General features: G+C 40.2%; 1 protein-coding gene across 3 annotated transcripts in view; it reads right to left on the reverse strand.

The window, feature by feature from the left end:
* The window catches only part of ZNF385B (zinc finger protein 385B), a 480,885-nt gene that overhangs the window by 261,321 nt on the left and 200,578 nt on the right, over nt 1-18,986 (reverse strand). The window lies entirely within an intron of this gene.

Raw genomic sequence — 18,986 nt, forward strand, 5'->3', positions numbered from 1 at the left:
TGATAAACATAACACATTTTTGAATAGCAATCCATATTTATCAAGAAATAGGTCTGGTAGATAACAAACCAAATGTAGATAACCAGTATGAACTGCACACAGCATCATCATGTGTATTGCTAAGCTATTTGTCATCAGAGGTCAACAGGATGCTGCGCCTAGTTGCCTTCTAATAATCAGAAAGGAAGCAGAGAGTTCTTCCGCCTCACATTCCCTTCTCCTCCCCTTCAGCACTACTGTTCCCGCATCTCACTGTGTCACCATCGGTTCTGTTCACGTTGGCGTCTTGGCTCCAGAGAGAGACGCCTTTCCTCCCCTGCCAGCCTCAGAGGTTTCCGATCCCACAGGCCCCCTCTCGGACCAAGGAAGCTGAACTTTTCACCCACAGCCAGAGCACCAGTAAGGTATGGTCTTAGGGCGAAACACTGCCCCACGCCGTGAGCTTCTAGGGTACTTCATGGTCTCTGGGTTCTGAGCGGTTGGCATGGAACCTCAGATGTGATAAAAATTCATGATAACACTGAAGAAACTTTAGCCTGGAAAAAGCAGGATTTACATTAGGAACTAACTTGGGGAAAGGAAGGCTCAAGATTTGGTTCCTGTTAAGTTCCCTTTTACACACATCTACCCTTGAGTCTCAACTTTTTCACCTTTAGAGTCTGGCTGTAGGAGAAGAGGCGGTTGGTATACAGGACAATATTTTGAATGTATAATGTAAGACAACTTTCTTTGATCTCAAAAGCACAATCTCCTCAACTTGCCCTCCCCTAAAGACAGGAAAGAAAAAAATACTCCACTAAATCATATCGGAATTCACCCAACGGATAGAACATTTATATTTTAACATTAAACCTCATCTTAATTTGCTAAAAACTGGATGGCTTTCACCCAACACAATTGATGGATATTTTGTTTGAAAACATACAACACAAAAAATTACCTGAAGCCTGTAGAACAGTTAATCTGTGGGCTTCTGAGAATTACTTCATAACTATTTTTTGCCAATTTTCATGAGACAACTAACTAGTCATGCCAAAATTTGTTTAATTTTATCAAAACATCTCCACATTTTTATTCATTTCAGATGAATCAACACAAAAACTAGCAAAGCCCTATTTTAAACTAGTTCCAGTACACTTCTTTCATTTCCCATTCCAATATAATTTGGCATAATTAAGAGCTATCAAGAATATCCATGATTGCTTGAGTTGAGTCCTACAATAAAGTGGGAACCAATCACAAAGGAAAGAATCCAAACCATTGGGAGTCCCTTCAGGAAAGATGACTATTACAGGATTACCTTTTAAGGGCTAACTAATAAACATTAACTTAAGATATCTGAATATTGTAATCTGTCCCTTAGTTCCTGTTTCATAGGATCAGTCGCTATTTGTATTCTCCAGACTCACCTCATGAACTCTGAACTTCTCTGTTTCAAGATGGCTGGCATGCATTGCACTGTTTTACCCCAGCACTGAGTGACTGCCCTGCACTGCTTCAAGCCATAGCCCAGCAGATCCTGCCAAGTTGATTCTTTCTCACCTCTTAGAAATATCACCCCCTCTTTCCACCTAACTCTCCAGAAATTTGCTAAGAAGTTATTATATTAATATAGAATATGTTCCTGTCATACAATGTTGTAAAACAGGCATCATGGGACGATAGACCAGTGATAAAAAGAATACATCTGGAGTCTGATGGACCTGGATTCAAATCGTGACTCTGATGAATACTAGCTGTGAAGACAAGAAGGTGCCTTAGACTCTCTGACCCTCAGTCATTGTTTCTGTTTAGTCACTAAGTTGTGTCCGACTCTTTTGTGACTCCATGGACTGTAGCCTGCTGGGCTCCTCTGTCCATGGGATTTCCCAGGTGAGAATACCAGAGCAGGTTGCCATTTCCTTCTCCAGGGGATCCTCCCAACACAGGGATCAAACCCATGTCTTCTGCACTGCAGGTGGATTCTTCACCACTGAGCTAGCGGGGAAGCCCGTCCTCATCCATAGAGTGGTGCTAACACCACTACTGCTCATCGGGTGTATGTGAAGACTGAAAATGCTGCGTGTATCATAATACAGGACCGGTTGAAGCATCGGTCCAAGGCTGGGCGCTTAGTACGATTATTAATGGGAAGGATACATGCTTTAGCGTCATCATTAGTTCAAATCATGGCTCTGCATTTCAGCTTCATTTGTAAAGTGGGGCTGATACTGACTCGCATACAGATTTGTTGTGAACATTACAGATAAATGTATTAAAATCCTTGGTAAAATGCCTGGTGAAGAGCAAGTGTTCCATGGATGCCAGCCATTGCAAAAATTACACGTAGAGAGTGACTTTGGTTGTGAGACATATGCCGCAAGTATCAAGTTGTTAAAAGTTTTACAGACTTTTGACACCTTTCAGTGCTGCTGTTCTCACTCCGACACGATCTGATAGCTGTGGAGGAGAATTTAGTCAAGAGTGCATGCAGCCTCTCTCATCCTCCATCTTCTAACAAGGCTCTGCCTCTATCAGCTCAGTTCTTTTCCCTTCTCTGTCTCAGAGCAGGGTTCTGTTGCCAGGCAAGTTCTCGGGGACTTTTGTAGTCTAGAAATGAAAGAAAGAAGGAAGATGCATGAGGTACAGTTGGGGGAGGGGTCTGGGGAAGACTTTAGAGAAACATACTCAAGGAGCTGAGGGATGGTGGGGAAGGAGATGAAGTGGGGAGAAAATTTCCTGAAATAATGTTTTATGTATCATTTTCTGAATACTCAAGGAAAGTAACTGCCTCAATTAAAAAAGAAGAATGGGAAGGAAAAAAAGGAGAAAAGACTCTCCCATTGTTGGACCATGCCCTTTGAGTGCCAGTGCTCTGAGGCTGGGCCAAATGAGTTGTGGCTTCTGTGTGCATGCAGGCTAGGCCCCTCCAGTCGTGTCTAACTCTTTGTGTCCCCCTGGACTGTAGCCCACCAGGCTCCTCTGTCCATGGGATTCTCCAGGCAAGAATACTGGAGTGGGCTGCCTGCTCTCCTCCAGGGGATCTTCCAGACCCAGAGATGGAACCCGTGTCTCCTGTGGCTCCTGATGCAGGCAAATTCTTCACTGCTGAGTCACGGGCTTCTACTGGGCAATAAATACTAGGGACTGAAATCTTCCCCTGCTCCTAAGGGCAGAAATGCCAGAGGAAATCAGGCTCAGCATAGAGACAGGGGCTACTTGATCTCCTAAGTGGGTGGCCATTTGAGGGAAATAACTTTAGAACTCAACACTCTGGAGCAACCAGAGGCAGACAACTAGTTTGCCAATGGGTGTAACAAGGAAGAAAGGCCTCCCAAGTAAAATCAGAAAACCAAGGAATCAGGTAACCAGGAAGGGACCTTTTAGTGGGTTGGGCCTCAGAATACATGTCCCTTGATGCACCTGGAGACAGGCTTGGGAAGCACCAGGAGCTTCATGGCTACTGGACCCAGTGCCAGGATAACGTGAGCTGAATACATGAATACAAGAAGTAGCACTAGCCGCCCCAGTGCAGAGCAGTGCACGGAGCGAATGACTGCAGGAGACAAAACTTGGGAGAGCAAAGGAAGCGACGTGCAAGAGGGCAGGAGAAGGGAAGTCAGCTTACTGAGCTGTGTCACCAAGGCAGGAAAGGGCTGTGCAATGGATATTTTCCATCTGCCCTTCCAGAGCCAACACGCTCCATTCTCCACCCTGCTCTGTGTCCTGGGAGTCTGCAGGCTGCATCAGTGGCTCTCTTGTCCTCAGGCTTCTGGTTGAGTTGAGTTAATGCTGGCTACCAGCAAGAGCTTGGGCTGCAAGAAAAGAGGGAGGGCAGCAGTTTGCTCCTTTGTCTATTCTGACCTTAGACTATGTTTGGTTTTGCTCCCCTCTGGTGGCAACAGGTTGGCTGTGTCCTTCCTGGAAGACGGCAGCACCTTACCTGTTGGCTGTCCCCTTCCTGCAGCTGCTTCTGGTACCTGCTGCCTTCCCTTCTGCTTCAGGGGCCAGGGACAGTAAGAGAAGCTAGTTGTTGCTGTTTCCTGGTCCTTCATGCTCTCCTGTTTGTTTTCTTAAGCTTGCCCATACGTTTGAAGATACACTGTTAATTAAACTCTCTTCAATTACTTGGCTAGAGTATACCATCTGCTCCCTTCCCGGACTCCATCTGACAGACCCAGGTAAGATAATAACTGCACAGTGAGAAAATGCAGAGGGAGTGTATCAACCTCCTGCAGAAGGCAGAGCAGGAGAGAAAATATGAAAGCAGAAGCAAAACACTGGACCAATGACCTTGGGTTAGAGGGTGTTTATCAAGTTCATGTTAATACAATTAGATTCATGATAATATGATCTATTTGTAATTATTGTCAGTGATGAATTTTTCTTTTGTAAAATAAGCCAGTATTATAGTCCACGGGATTCTTCATTCTTCAAATGAGTTGATATGCATGATCACACCAAAGAGAGAGACTTAGGTTCAAACCCCTTTTCAAACCCCTATTATGCTAAGTTACTTTACTTTTTTATGCCCCAATTTTCACATCTGAAAAATGGGGGTCATAATATCTTCTTCACAGTAAATTATTTTTATTTTTAATTTATTTTAATTGGAGAATAATTACAATAGTTTGGTGGTTTTGCCATACATCAACATGAATCAACCACAGGTATACATGTACCCCCCCCGATCCTGAACCCTTGTCCTAACACCCTCCCCACCCTACTCCTCTGGGTTGTCACAGAGCACCAGCTTTGGGTCCTCTGCATCATGCATTGAACTTGCACTGGTCATATTTTAGATCTGGTAATGTACATGTTTCAGGGGCGTTCTCTCAAATCATCACACCCTTGCCTTCTCCTGCTGAGTCCAAAGTCTGTTCTTTACATCTGTGTCTCCTTTGCTGCCCTGGATGTAGGATGATCACTAGCATTTTTCTAAATTCTATATATATGTATTAATACATAGTATCTGTCTTTCTTTTTCTGACTTCACTCTGTATAATAGGTTCCAAGAAATGACAGTTGTTCTTCTTATTCTTATATGTCATCATTTCCTTTTCTACTGCAAGTCTCAGTTGAAGAAATCTAACAAGACTGTGGTTTGATCAAAGGTGCTTAAATCTGGGCAAACCCGATCAGTCCCTTCTGCTCTGATTTAGACCTAGATGAAGATGATTCTGCTCAACTCCACCTATACTCACATTGCTGGCACAGATGCTGTGGCAGAGACCCAGCAATCAGCGCCTTTGTCACACTGCTCTTTGGAGGAAAAAATGAGCTTCTAAGTATTTATTTTTTTCAGAAATACATTCCAAATCAGATCTGTTTATGTCACACCCCACACTTTAAATCTTTAAATTAATCAAAGTCCTGGGAATTACTCCTGAAAATTTTAATAAACTAGTGATACAGAACTTTCAAACCCTAATATGACTCAAAAATTCAGTTTCACAAGCTTATCTTTCTTTTGTACCATGTTCTCCATAGCGAACATTCTTGAGACATTTGCTCAAGATCTGCTCTGCTGGAAAAGTGAAATATTGGCCACAGAGAATATCCTAATCTGAGTTCTGTTCTTTTGTGATGCATCCTACAAGCCACAATATTTGGAACATTCCCATACTTTTATTCACTCATTCAATAAATACTTGCTGAGCGCCATGCACTGACCTAGTCTCTCGGGGATCTCCAGGAAATAAAACACACAGAAACTCACACTCTGATGAAGTTTATGGTCTAAACACAAGACTAATATATTTTTCTCATCTTTGCTATATCTCGGTTTACCAAAATGTACTGAATTTTCAATGAATCTAGTGTTTCCAGATAAAATATAGGATATCCAGTTAACTTTGGATATCAGATCAACAACAAATTTTTTTAATTGTAAGAATGTCACAAATATTATACCTGACCTAAGGTACTCCTTGGACATATTTATACGAAAAATTATTTTTGTTGATCTGAAATCTAAATTTAGCCAAGTCTGGCAGCCCGCAAACGGCCTCTGCTCTGCTTACTAAGTGACTTTTGTTTCTAGACCTAGGTGTGCTTGTATATTAAATGAAGGAGCTGATCCAAGGGACATTTAAGGTTCCTTTCAACTCCCTGACTCCAGTTCTTCTTTAAGCAAGAGATACTGTTATCACATACAACCACCCCCTCTCCTCCATTCATCCACTTTAAAATTGGCTGTCCAGTCTCTGGCACTACCACAACAATCTCTTCTTTCCTCAGTACCCCTTGAAATTCCCAGCTCCATGCTGGTTGACTCAACTAAGAATTAATGCCAAATGCCCTAATATTTTACATTCCACAAAGTATTTTCACACGCAGTACTGTATTTTTGATAAACCAATTTCTCTCCTACATCCCATCCAAAAAGTTTTGCTGAAGTTGTCTTTCATGCCGCTGTATAAATAATCTTTCTTACCCACCTCTGCAGGCATTAGCAACCTTCTGAGAGACCTTCTCTCAAATAAGGCTGCTTCACCGTTGAGGATCTTCCCAGGGTTCCTGGCTGTATCAGTGCTGTATGTTCAGTGCCTCTCCCTCGGCGGTCACTGGAGCTTCCTCTTTAGCTCTTTCTGTTCACAGGAGGGACTTCGTGCCTCCTCCCATGACAGGCCCTGTTCTTTCTCCTTCAACTCCAGTCCCCTGAGGGGCCCACTGTAAGCCTGGACCACCGAGGCCCTGGCCACTCAGAGGGGTTCCTGCATCAGCAGCATCCCACTTTCCGTGAGCTGGTTAGTAAACACACTCTTGGACCCTGCCTGAGAGTGCTGAAGCAGAATTTGCCTGTTTAGGTTTGAGAAGCACTGGATCAGAACACCTCTAGTCAGGCATGATCTTTCCATATCTTCCCGGGAGATCTGAAGAAGATAATTTGGTCTCTATTTATTAGACTAAACCAAGAGCAATGGTTCCTAACCTTGTTTCTGCCAAGGTATATCCACAGAATGACACAAACTGCCAGAAAGAAGAGAGGCTCACCTCTGCAGTGATTCCCATCCTGCCCACCCCACATGTCTTTTGCAAGTCACTCTTTAGCATCAGCTACTATGTACACAGAATGACTGCTGTGGGGTGGCAGGAAGAAACAACCCCTCCAGCCTGAGTAGCTGTAACACTGTCGCCTATGTACATGTGCAATAGGAACATATGAATTATGATTTTCCATCCTTTACAGGCTGCTGATATGACCAAATAAATTGACTCATTTTGAAAATGGGGAGAGTAATGCAGTAATGAATTATTTCTGATACAGAGATGCTTAATGAATAATTTAAAAGCACTTTACAACTTCAGAGTCCTCAGAGCTTGATAGCTAATAAAAATGATCCAGAGTTCCAATGGCATTTTTTGTACATTCATGTTCTGCTCTGCAGAGCTATTCTTGGAACGGAGAAAAATATAACATCATTCCAAATACTTTTTATGAAATAATCACAAGGTACAGAAAGATTGACAGGACCAACAGAGCAATAACTGCCTGTCTTGGTAAACAGACATTTGGTCATTATAGCTTCTTCTACTACAAGGAACAAAGCCAAACAAATGTAGAGAAACCAGGTTTTTATCTGACTGTAGTATTAGTCTTGAGGTAATAAGATACTAAAAGGCAGAAAAAGAATTCTTCTATACGCTGAATTCTCAAATAACTCAATTTTATGGAATCAAAAGTTAAAATACATTATATTTTTTCCCTATAAGAGCAATGTCAAGAAAAGAAGTATCAGTGGCCCAAGTATATATATAGGCTAAAAAATCTGGATAATGATTAATAGACACATTTACATTAAAATATAGAAGTTTACTTTAGTGTTACACTCAAGGATTGAAACTCAAAGAAATAGCTAATTGTTAAAAGAGATACAAGAGAAAATAATTTCTTAAGGTTCAAATTCAGTATTATTATTATTAAATTTTACACAAGAGTTTACTATGAATCTTTGTGAACTCATAGCCATGCAGATCTTTTATCAGGTTTAAAGTTTATTACTCTCAGGATAATTAAAGTGGTATCCTTAAAATGACAAACCTATGACAAACCTAGACAGCATATTAAAAAGCAAAGACATCACTTTGCTGACGGAGGTGCATATAGTCAAGCTCTTGCCTTTCCAGTAGTCATGTAGACAGTTGGACCATGAAGAAGGCAGAGCACCGAAGAACTGCTGCTTTCAAGCTGTGGTGCTGGAGAAGACTCTTGAGAGTCCCTTGGACAGCAAGATCGAATCAGTCCATCCTAAAGGAAATCAACCCTGAATACTCAATGGAAGGAGTGATGCTCAAGATGAAGCACCAATAGTTTGGCCACCTGATGCTAAGAGCCAGCTCACTGAAAAAGACCCTGATGCTGGGCAAGATTGAAGGTAAAAGTAGGAGAGGGCGAAAGAGCATGAGATGGTTGGATGGTATCACCGATTCAATGAACATAAACTTGGGCAGATTCCAGGAGATAGTGAGGGACAGGGAGGCCTGGCATGCTGCAGTCCTTGGGGTTGCAAAGAGTCAGACACGACTTAGCGACTGAACAACAACAATAACCCCTTAAAACTGGTAAAGAGATGACAGATTCATTGCTGGACTATAAAGAGAGTGGAACAGCCCTCAGCTTAGTTTCAGTAACGCTTTTTTTAAAACCCTGGATTTATATCACTGAAGTGGCTGTGCAAATACTAGTCACCAATTCCAGTAAGTTATAAAATTCACTTGTAAAATATGTATTTAATTTGAGAGAAAATACAAAATTGCCCATGAATTGATATTTTAAAGTTAAGAGACACCCTACTGAGCATGTTGGCATATGGCCACAGTGTTTCCACAGCAGGAATTGAATAAAATATTTTAGGAATGGAAAAGAAATTGGAGTTCAGAGTTTCTAAAGTACAGTAGTTATAGACTTTTGAAAGAAGACATTTGTGAGCTTTAGCTTATCTTCTTACCCCTTGACTCATTCTATCTTTTTTTTTTTAATTGGTTTTTTCTATATTTCTTGAAGGCCATATGGTTCTTGCTTTTGTATGTGGACAATCTGGGTTGGCTGACTGTGCTAGGGAATGATGAGATCACAGCTAGAGTGACAATATTCTCATAGGACAGGGAGCTCTACTCTGTTTCATTGACTGCACCTCTGACCAGGGTGACCATACACTTTATCATCCAACTACGGACATTTTGAGAGTGGAAGGAAATGCCATTAAGAGTTGAATTGGCAAAACTTAAAAAAAAAAAAAAAAACTATTAAAAGAAAACAGACATAAGTCTTCATGATTTTGAGTTTGGTCACCTACCTCTCATCTCACCAGCTTATCTGACCAACTCACTTTCCAGCAAAGGACTGGTAAAATAATTTGATCAGTTTCACACTTACACTGACACTGTTTGAAAACACAAGTCAAAAATTATATCCTAATAATAAAGTGGTTAGGAAAGAATTTCCAGATAATTAGAAAAAAATTGACTCATTTAGAAATATTATGCACAATGGTTTCTGTACTACTTTTCAATAAGCCTGAATCAGCAGCACTGTGTTTTATAGTAGGTTAAGCATGTGCTTAGGGCACACATAAATCCAGGGCCCTCCCTTCAAATAAGTTCAGCTACAATGAACCTTTCAAGAACTTTCAATTTAGAAACTATAGAAAGAAGCTGTTTTCATTACAGCATACAAACTATGCATATAATGCCTGAAATCCAATGGAATTCAATATCCACATACAGGCTTTGAAAGTTTAGTGTGACTTTTATTAGTAATGATAATATCAGTGCTGGAACTATCTACAGGTCCTAATATAACCTCAGAGAGATGAAACTGTGGCCAGCAATAGTCAAAGAACAATGTGAAGTTCCATTGATCTACATACAGATGACCAAGAGGCACATGAAAAGATGCTCATCATTAATTATTAGAGAAATGCCAATCAAAACTATCATGAGACATCACCAGACACCAGTCAGAACTGCCATCATTAAAAAGTCTACAATAGATGCTGGAGAAGGTGTAGAGAAAAGGGAACCTGGGAATGCAAATTGGTTAAAACCACTATGGAGAACAATATAAAGGTTAATTAAAAAAACTAAAAACAGAGTTACCATATGATCCAGCAATTCCACACTTGGGCACGTATCTGGAGAAAACTTAGTTCAAAAGCATACATACATTCCAGTGTTCATTACAGCAGTAGTTACAATAGCTAAGGCAAGGATCAACCTAAATGTCCAGCAACAGATAAATGGATAAAGAAAACGTGGTACGTGTATAGTGGACTATGACTCAGCCATTAAAAAGAATGAAATAATGCCATGTGTAGCACCATGTATGGACCTGGATATTGTCATAATAAGCGAAGGAAGTCAGACAGAGACAAATATCATATGATATTGTTTATATGGGGAATCTAAAAGAAATGAAACAGATGAACTTATTTACAAAAGAAAAAGGCTCCTAGTCTTAGAGAATCAACCATAAGGTTCCAGAGGGAAAGAGGGAGAGGAAGGGATACAGAGGGAGTTTGGGGTTGACATGCATACACTGCTATATTTAAAGCAGAACCAACAAGGACCTACTGTATAGTGCAGGGAACTCTGCTCAATATTCTATAATAACCTAAATGGGAAAAGAATTTGGAAAAAGAGTAAATATATGTATAACTGAATCACTTTGCTATCCACTTGAAACTAACATAACATTGTTAATCAACTATGCTCCAATATAAAAAAAAATTATTTTTTTTTAAAGAACAACATCCAAGCTTAACATAGCCACAGACAAGAGGGCTACAGCAAGGACCAGTGGAAACCAAAGACCAAAGCAGCACCCCCATCCCTCACCGTTCCAGTCATGAAAGAACTTTGTATTGTCAGATGACCCTTGGGGTGGGGGGTGCCCAATTAACTGAGATTAAATGTGCCACTATCTTGGAATGAGATTTAATTTTGCTTACAAAAATAAACATATATGCCTTTTTTTTTTTTTTTTTTTGCACAACTGATTTTGTAGGGTAAAAGTCATGCTCACCTCACTACCTATGTCCGTTAACAACTGTGAGTTAACCCTTTGGCTTCTCTACAGTCCAGCTGGCAATTGCAATGCAAGATCTCTACCAGTGCTAAGGTTTTAAGATGATACTAATCACAAAAATTTATATGCTCTTTTCCTTTTTCAGTAAATTGAAACAATATTTGTGTGTAGTCAAATATGTGTACAGCTGAATTCTGCAAGAAATTAAATCATTAAAAAGAACTTGCTAACTAGAAACCATTTATATATGTGAAGAGAGCTTTCTGTTAATATTTTAATAAGGAAACATAGTTATTAGGAGACATAGATATCTTTTAATAAATCATGGCTACGGTGATACGGTAAAAATTATTTATGTCACAAAGATTTTAAACTGGATATTAAAATAACCATAATATATATTAAAAATTCTTGAAGGCAATTATTATTATTTATCCAACTTTGGCATCGCAGAAAAGCAATCCACCATCTGAGAGGACAGGATAACTTAGAGTAACACATAACTTCCAGGATCATTTATTCAAATCAAATATCCATTTTTACATCAAGGGCAACTACCTCTTCATAAAATAATAGTGTCATATATTACCTAGAAATGAATGTTACATATTTATAACTCTGGCTGGTAAATCCCAGTCATGCTATTATTATGCCATTAAACTGGAAATATAGAGTTGAAAAGAGGAGTGATCATAATAAACAGACTTTATTCTGCACATAATACCTGAAATTCAATCTACTACAATTTCCAAATACCAGAAGTTTAATGTTTATGGTCTTCACTGAATAATCTTCTTTTCCTTTGACTAAAGTCAATAAAAAGTCATCTTTAAACTTTTCATTGAAGCTAGAAACCATTTCACTAAACTACAAGGTCATAAAGATTAGAATAAAATCAAGATTATCCTTATGCTCTCTGCAAGCTAATGCTTTATTGTGCTTCTTCACCCCAAAACCAGTTTATTTAAATAATTTTACCATATTGAAGTTGATAAATGTCCCACGTTCATGCATTTTTACTTGCATGTTCATATTCATTTTAGAGTTATTTTAAGGAAAATAATGTTATCAAGCAACATTATAAATATGCTGGAAAGCCCTTTAGTTTTGGAAAAGACACCTTTAAAAACTTTTAATGTGGTTGCTGCTGCTAAGTTGCTTCCGTCGTGTCCGACTCTGTGCAACCCCATGGACTGCAGCCTACCAGGTTCCTCCGTCCATGGGATTTTCCAGGCAAGAGTACTGGAGTGGGGTGCCATTAATGTGGTAAGTACACATAAAAGTTACCATTTTAAAATGTATAGTTCAGTGGCATTGAGTACATTCACACTGTTGTACAATCATCACTGCCATCACTCTTTAGAACTTGTTTATCTTCCCAAACTGAAACTCACTATCCATTAAACTTCTATTTCCCCTACCCCTCTATGGAGTAAACAATTTTAAATAATATGTTTTTCAAAAACATACATTTGTAAGTTGGACTTACACTCTTAAGCAGAGACTCCAATTAAAAAGCTCTAGATTATGTCCCACTCTTTAGAAACAACGGAACACTGTCATCTGTTGGAATATGGCTGGCATTAGTACCTATGCCTTTACAGACACATTTGCTGATGTTACCTAAGAGTCATATATTTTGGATTTGGGCTATGCAATTATTTTAAAACATCAGTGGAAAGACTACATATGTTATAGAATAGTAAGTTCTTACATGATTGAATAATTCCTGCTTTTAACAGAAGATTCAGAATACACATGGGAAACATGAATATCAAACAGCATGTTGCATTTATATACCCACATGATAATCCTGATCTACTTAACAGTGTTTTGTGTAATTGTCCTAAGGATGGCTATGGATTTATAAGGATCCATCTGTGCTTTCATATACTATATCTTCTATGGGCAGGTGATGACACACATTTGTGAACAGGGAATTACATAAAATGGTGTGTAAGTTGGGAAATTCTAGAATTATCATTGAAATTAACTTAAAAATAAATGAGGTAGAAAGAATTGCTTTTAAAATTCAATGAGTCCTAGGCATATACCCTGAAGAAATCAAAACTGAAAAAGACACATGCATCCCATTGCTCATTGCAGCACTATTTCCAATAGCTAGAACATGGAAGCAACCTAGATGTCCATTGACAGATGAATGGATAAAGAAGTGTGGTACATATACACAATGGAATATTACTCAGCCATAAAAAGGAATACATTTGAGTCAGTTCTGGTAAGGTGGATGAACCTAGAGCCTATTATACAGAGTGAAGTAAGTCAGAAAGATAAATATTGTACTCTAACACACACATATATATAGAATCTAGAAGAATGGCACTGAAGAATTTATTTGCAGGCCAGCAATGGAGAAACAGACATAGACAAGAGACTTATGGACATGAGGAGAGGGGAGGAGAGGGTGAGATGTATGGAGAAAGTGACATGGAAACTTACATCACCATATGTAAAATCGATAGCCAGTGGGAATAGACAGCCAATGGGAATTTGCTGTATGTCTCAGGAAACCCTAACAGGGGCTCTGAATCAACCTAGAGGGGTGGCATGGGGAGGGAGATGGGAGGGAGGTTCAGAAGGGAGGGGATATATGTATACCTATAGCTGATTCATGTTGAGGTTTGACAGAACACAACAAAATTCTGTAAAGCAATTATGCTTCAATTAAAAAATAAATTTAATTTTTAAAAGTGAAAGAAAAAAAAGTCAATGAGTAGAAAATAAACTAGATCACACACACACACACAAAAAGTTACCATTTTAGGCAAAGAAACTTTGAAAAAGCCCCTGATTCTGATGACCTGACCTAACTGGAAGGAAGCATATAACTGTCTGCTATAAGCGACCCTTCTGTTTTCACTTACTCTTCAAGTTCTACAGCCCATGACTATAAAATGTAGCTTTGTATAATAAACAAAAATTGGCTGACTGCATCCTTACAGGCCATATTTGTTCCACCCAGTCCACATCCCATTGCTGGCATGTTACAGATCCCTTTCCACCAAAACTTCTATGCCTGAGGTTACTATACGCATTCACCCTGGCTTTTTCAGCCTTACTTTCAAATTCAAACTGCCACATCCGTATGCCACAGGCCACAAACTCCCTGTCCTCATGCAAATTCTGCTCTTTTCTAGTGTGAGCTCTTGACCTTCAGGTTATATTTATATATCTGTGCCTACAAAATTCAGAAACCCTCAGTGATAATGGTAAATAGCAATCAGTTTTCATCGGATGCTGAATAAATTCAGTTTGAAGGATGGTAGAGCTGGGAAAGCAGACAGTGTGGCCCAGGTGGGTTTTCATTTCATGGTGATCATGAATTGTTTCTCTTGGCATCATCTGATAGTATATCATGTTTATCTCATTTATCGTAACTAGAAATAATTGCAACACTGGCCACTTTCTTCCCCTTTGAATATGTTACTAATACTGACAAGATTGTATGGCTCAAATCCCTTGGAAAATCTCACATGCAGTTTAGAAATTCTCCCCATTTGACTTCTGACAAGAATTTTACTCACTCATTGATGAAAATAACATACACCAATAAGAGCCAGAGTAAAGATTCCCCTGGAATTATTTTTTATTTTATCTCTTCATATGCAATTCATATGTAAACTCAAGAGTTCCATTACATGTTTACAAATAATAACAGTTAACATTTTTTGAAAGTTTATAATATGCTAGGAGCTATCCTAAGAATGAATAAACTATTCATTTAACAGTTGGAAAATTCCAAAAGACATGGGAATACCAGACCATCTGACCGGCCTCTTGAGAAACCTATATGCAGGTCAGGAAGCAAAAGTTAGAACTGGACATGGAACAACAGACTGGTTCCAAAAGGAAAAGGGGGCTGTATATTGTCACCCTGCTTATTTAATGTCTATGTAGAGTACATCATGAGAAATGCTGGACTGGAAGAAACACAAGCTGGAATCAAGATTGCTGGGAGAAATATCAATAACCTCAGATATGCAGATGACACCACCCTTATGGCAGAAAGTGAAGAGGAATTAAAAAGCCTCTTGATGAAAGTGAAAGAGGAGAGTGAAAAAGTTGGCTTAAAGCTCAACATTCAGAAAACGAAGATCATTGCATCTGGTCCCATCACTTCATGGGAAATAGATGGGGAAACAGTGGAAACAGTGTCAGACTTTATTTTTTTGGGCTGCAAATCACTGCAGATGGTGACTGCAGCCATGAAATTAAAAGACGCTTACTTCTTGGGAGGAAAGTTATGACCAACCTAGATAGCATATTCAAAAGCAGAGACATTACTTTGCCAACAAAGGTCCGTCTAGTCAAGGCTATGGTTCTTCCAGTGGTCATGTATGGATGTGAGAGTTGGACTGTGAAGAAAGCTGAGTGCCGAAGAATTGATGCTTTTGAACTGTGTTGTTGGAGAAGACTCTTGAGAGTCCCTTGGACTGCAAGGAGATCCAACCAGTCCATTCTAAAGATCAATCCTGGGTGTTCTTTGGAAGGACTGATGCTAAAGCTGAAATTCCAATACTTTGGCCACATCATGCGAAGAGTTGACTCATTGGAAAAGACTCTGATGCTGCGAGGGGTTGGGGGCAGGAGGAGAAGGGGATGACAGAGGATGAGATGGCTGGATGGCATCACGGACTCAATGGACGTGAGTTTGAGTGAACTCTGGGAGTTGGTGATGGACAGGGAGGCCTGGTGTGCTGTGATTCATGGGGTCGCAAAGAGTCGGACTCTGAGCGACTGAACTGAATTGAACTGATTCATTTAATCCTCATAGCAATTGTATCAGGTAGCAACAAATTATTATCCCCATTTGATACACTGTGCAAAGAAAGTAAAACAGTGATTAAGAAATTTGGCCAAAGTCACTCTGATGTCACACAAGGTCTCTAGAGATGCCAGGTCATACTTAACTACCAGTTTTAGATGCCAATATTGGCATCTACAATTTTTCCACATGTAACTCATTTTCATTTTCTAGTTTTATCTATTCATAAAAAGATTTTAGAGGTAAAAAGCAGTGCACATTGCTAGTCTCCAAGCTCTGGCATTTGTTAGATATGTCTGAGATTTCTGCCATCTTAGGGCAATGGGCACTGTGGACATTTCCATTGAGTAACTAGCAACTTAATATTTTTTTAGCATACATTTTTATAAGAAATTCACTGCTGAATTTCATATAAGTGTTTCTTAACTTGAATAGTTGCTAAGTCACAGTCCTACCTAAATGACTTCTAAAGGTTGAAAGCCAAAACTGAGAACAACCTGGAAAAATACAAGGTAGGTATTCTATCACGTAGAAAATGGGTGTATGTTTTACTGCTCCATGTATTGTTATAAAAGAGTCCCATGGAAAGGAACAGGCACTGCTCCAAATAAAAACAGATTCTTTCAACAACTAGTTGTTGTACATCCATTGACAGGAGGATGCTGGAACCTACCAAAAAAAAAGGTACCCCATGTCCAAAGACAAAGAATAAGCTACAGCAAGACAGTAGGAGGGGCACAATCATGATAAAATCAAATCGCATACCCACTGGGTAGGTGACTCACAGGCTGGAGAATAATACCAAAGCAGTCTTGCACTGTTGTGAAGGTTCTGAATCCCTCATCAGGCTTCCCAGACTGGGAATCTGCAAAGGGACTAGGAATCCCCAGGGAATCTGACCTTGAAGGCCAGTGGGATTTGATGATAAGACTTCCACAAGACTGGGGGAAACAGAGACTCCAGTCTTGGAGGGCACAAACAAAACTTTGCATGCACCAAGACTCAGAGGAAAGGTGCAGTGACTCCACAGGAAACTGAACCAAAACTACCTGCTAGTGTTGGAGGGTTTCCTGTAGAGCTGTGGGTCAGCAGGGGCCCACCACAGGGACAGGGGGACTGGCAGTAGCTGTCTGGGAAGGTCCCCTTGGGGTAAACCCTCTTGGAGGTCGCCCTTAACCAGACCATAGAGCCGATAGACCCCAGGGCTGGTCGCCTCAGGCCAAACAACTACCAGGGAGTGCAACCCCACCCATGAGCAGTTAATTATAGCTTTTCTGAGCAAGGCCCTGCACACCATAGTAAAACCCAGGTTTTCCCATTGCTAGTCCCTCCCACTGGAGAAGGCAATGGCACCCCACTCCAGTACTCTTGCCTGGAAAATCCCATGAATGGAGGAGCCTGGTAGGCTGTAGTCCATGGGGTCGATAAGAGTCGGGCACAACTGAGCGACTTCACTTTCACTTTTTACTTTCATGCATTGGAGAAGGAAATGGCAACCCACTCCAGTATTTTTGCCTGGAGAATCCCAGAGACAGAGGAGCCTGGTGGGCTACCATCTATGGGGTCACACAGAGTTGGACACGACTGAAGTGACTTAGCAGCAGCAGCAGCAGCAGTCCCTCCCATCAGGAAGCTTATACAAGCCTCTTAAGCTTCCTCCATCAGAGGGCAGACAGAAGAAGCAAGATGAACCACAATCCCACAGCAAGTAAAACAAAACTTTCATTACAGAAAGTTAATCAGCATGAAAAAGCAGAAAGTTACATCCCAGATAAAGGGATAAGATAAAACCCCAGGAAAACAACTAAATGAAGTGAAGATAGGGAATCTCCAGAAAAAGAATTCAGAATAATGATAGTGAATATGATTCAGGAAAAAGAATGGAGACAGGATTGAGAAGATGCAGGAAATGTTTACGAAAGACCTACAAGGACTAAAGAAAAAACAAACAGAGATGAATAATACACTAGAAGGAACCCAGAGCAGAATAACTGAGGCAGAAGCATGGGTAAATGACCTGGATGATAGAATGGTGGAAACGACTGCCACAGAACAGAATATAGAAAAAAGAAAATACATATGAAATATACAATATTTAATGAATATAGAAATGTAAATATATAATGACTATAGAAAAAAGAAATATATATGAAAAGAAATGACAGCCTAAGAGACCTCTGTGACAACATTAAATGCATGAACATGCACATTATAGGGGTCCCAGAAGGAGAAGAGAGAGAGAAAAGACCTGAGAAAATATTCGAAGAGATAATAAATGAAAACATCCCTAACATGGGAGAGGAAATTATCAACCCAGTCCAGGAAGCACATAGTCCCAGGCAGGATAAATTCAAGGAGGAAAACACTCAGACACATAGTACAAACAGGCAAAAATTAAAGACAGGTAAAATATTAAAAGCAACAAAGGAAAACGACAAATAACATACAAGGAAACTCCCATCAGGCTATGAGGTGATTTTTCAAGAGAACCTCTACAAGCCAGAAGGGAATGGCATGATATATTTAAAGTGATGAAAGGGAAGAACCCATAACGAAGAATACTCTACCCAGCAAGACTCTCCTTCAGATTTGATGGAGAATCAAAAGCTTTCCAGACAAGCAAAAGTTAAGAGAATTCAGCACCACCAAATCACCTTTACAACAAATGCTAAAGGAACTTCTCAAGGCAGGAAACACAAAAGGAAAAGAACTACACAAAGTAAATTCCAAACAATTAAGAAAACAGTAATAGTATCACATGCTGTGTTTAGTCGCTTACTCATGTCCGACTCTTTGCAACTCCATAGCCTGTAGCCCACCAGGCTCCTCAGTCCATGGGGATTCTCCAGGCAAGAATACTGGAGTGGACTGCCATGCCCTTCTCCAGGGAATCTTCCCAACCCAGGAATTAAGCCCAGATCCCTGCACTGTAGGCGGATTCTCTACCATCTGAGCCACCAGGGAAGCACAATAGGATCATCAGTTCAGTCGCTCAGTCGTGTCCGACTCTTTGCAACCCCATGAATCGCAGCACGCCAGGCCTCCCTGTCCATCACCATCTCCCGGAGTTCACTCAGCCTCATGTCCATTGAGTCGGTGATGCCATCCAGCCATCTCATCCTCGGTCGTCCCCTTCTCCTCCTGCCCCCAATCCCTCCCAGCATCAGAGTCTTTTCCAATGAGTCAACTCTT

Source organism: Oryx dammah, unplaced genomic scaffold (genome assembly GCF_014754425.2).
Source record: "Oryx dammah isolate SB20612 unplaced genomic scaffold, SCBI_Odam_1.1 HiC_scaffold_27, whole genome shotgun sequence".
In the NCBI taxonomy this organism is placed as follows: Eukaryota; Metazoa; Chordata; class Mammalia; order Artiodactyla; family Bovidae; genus Oryx; species Oryx dammah.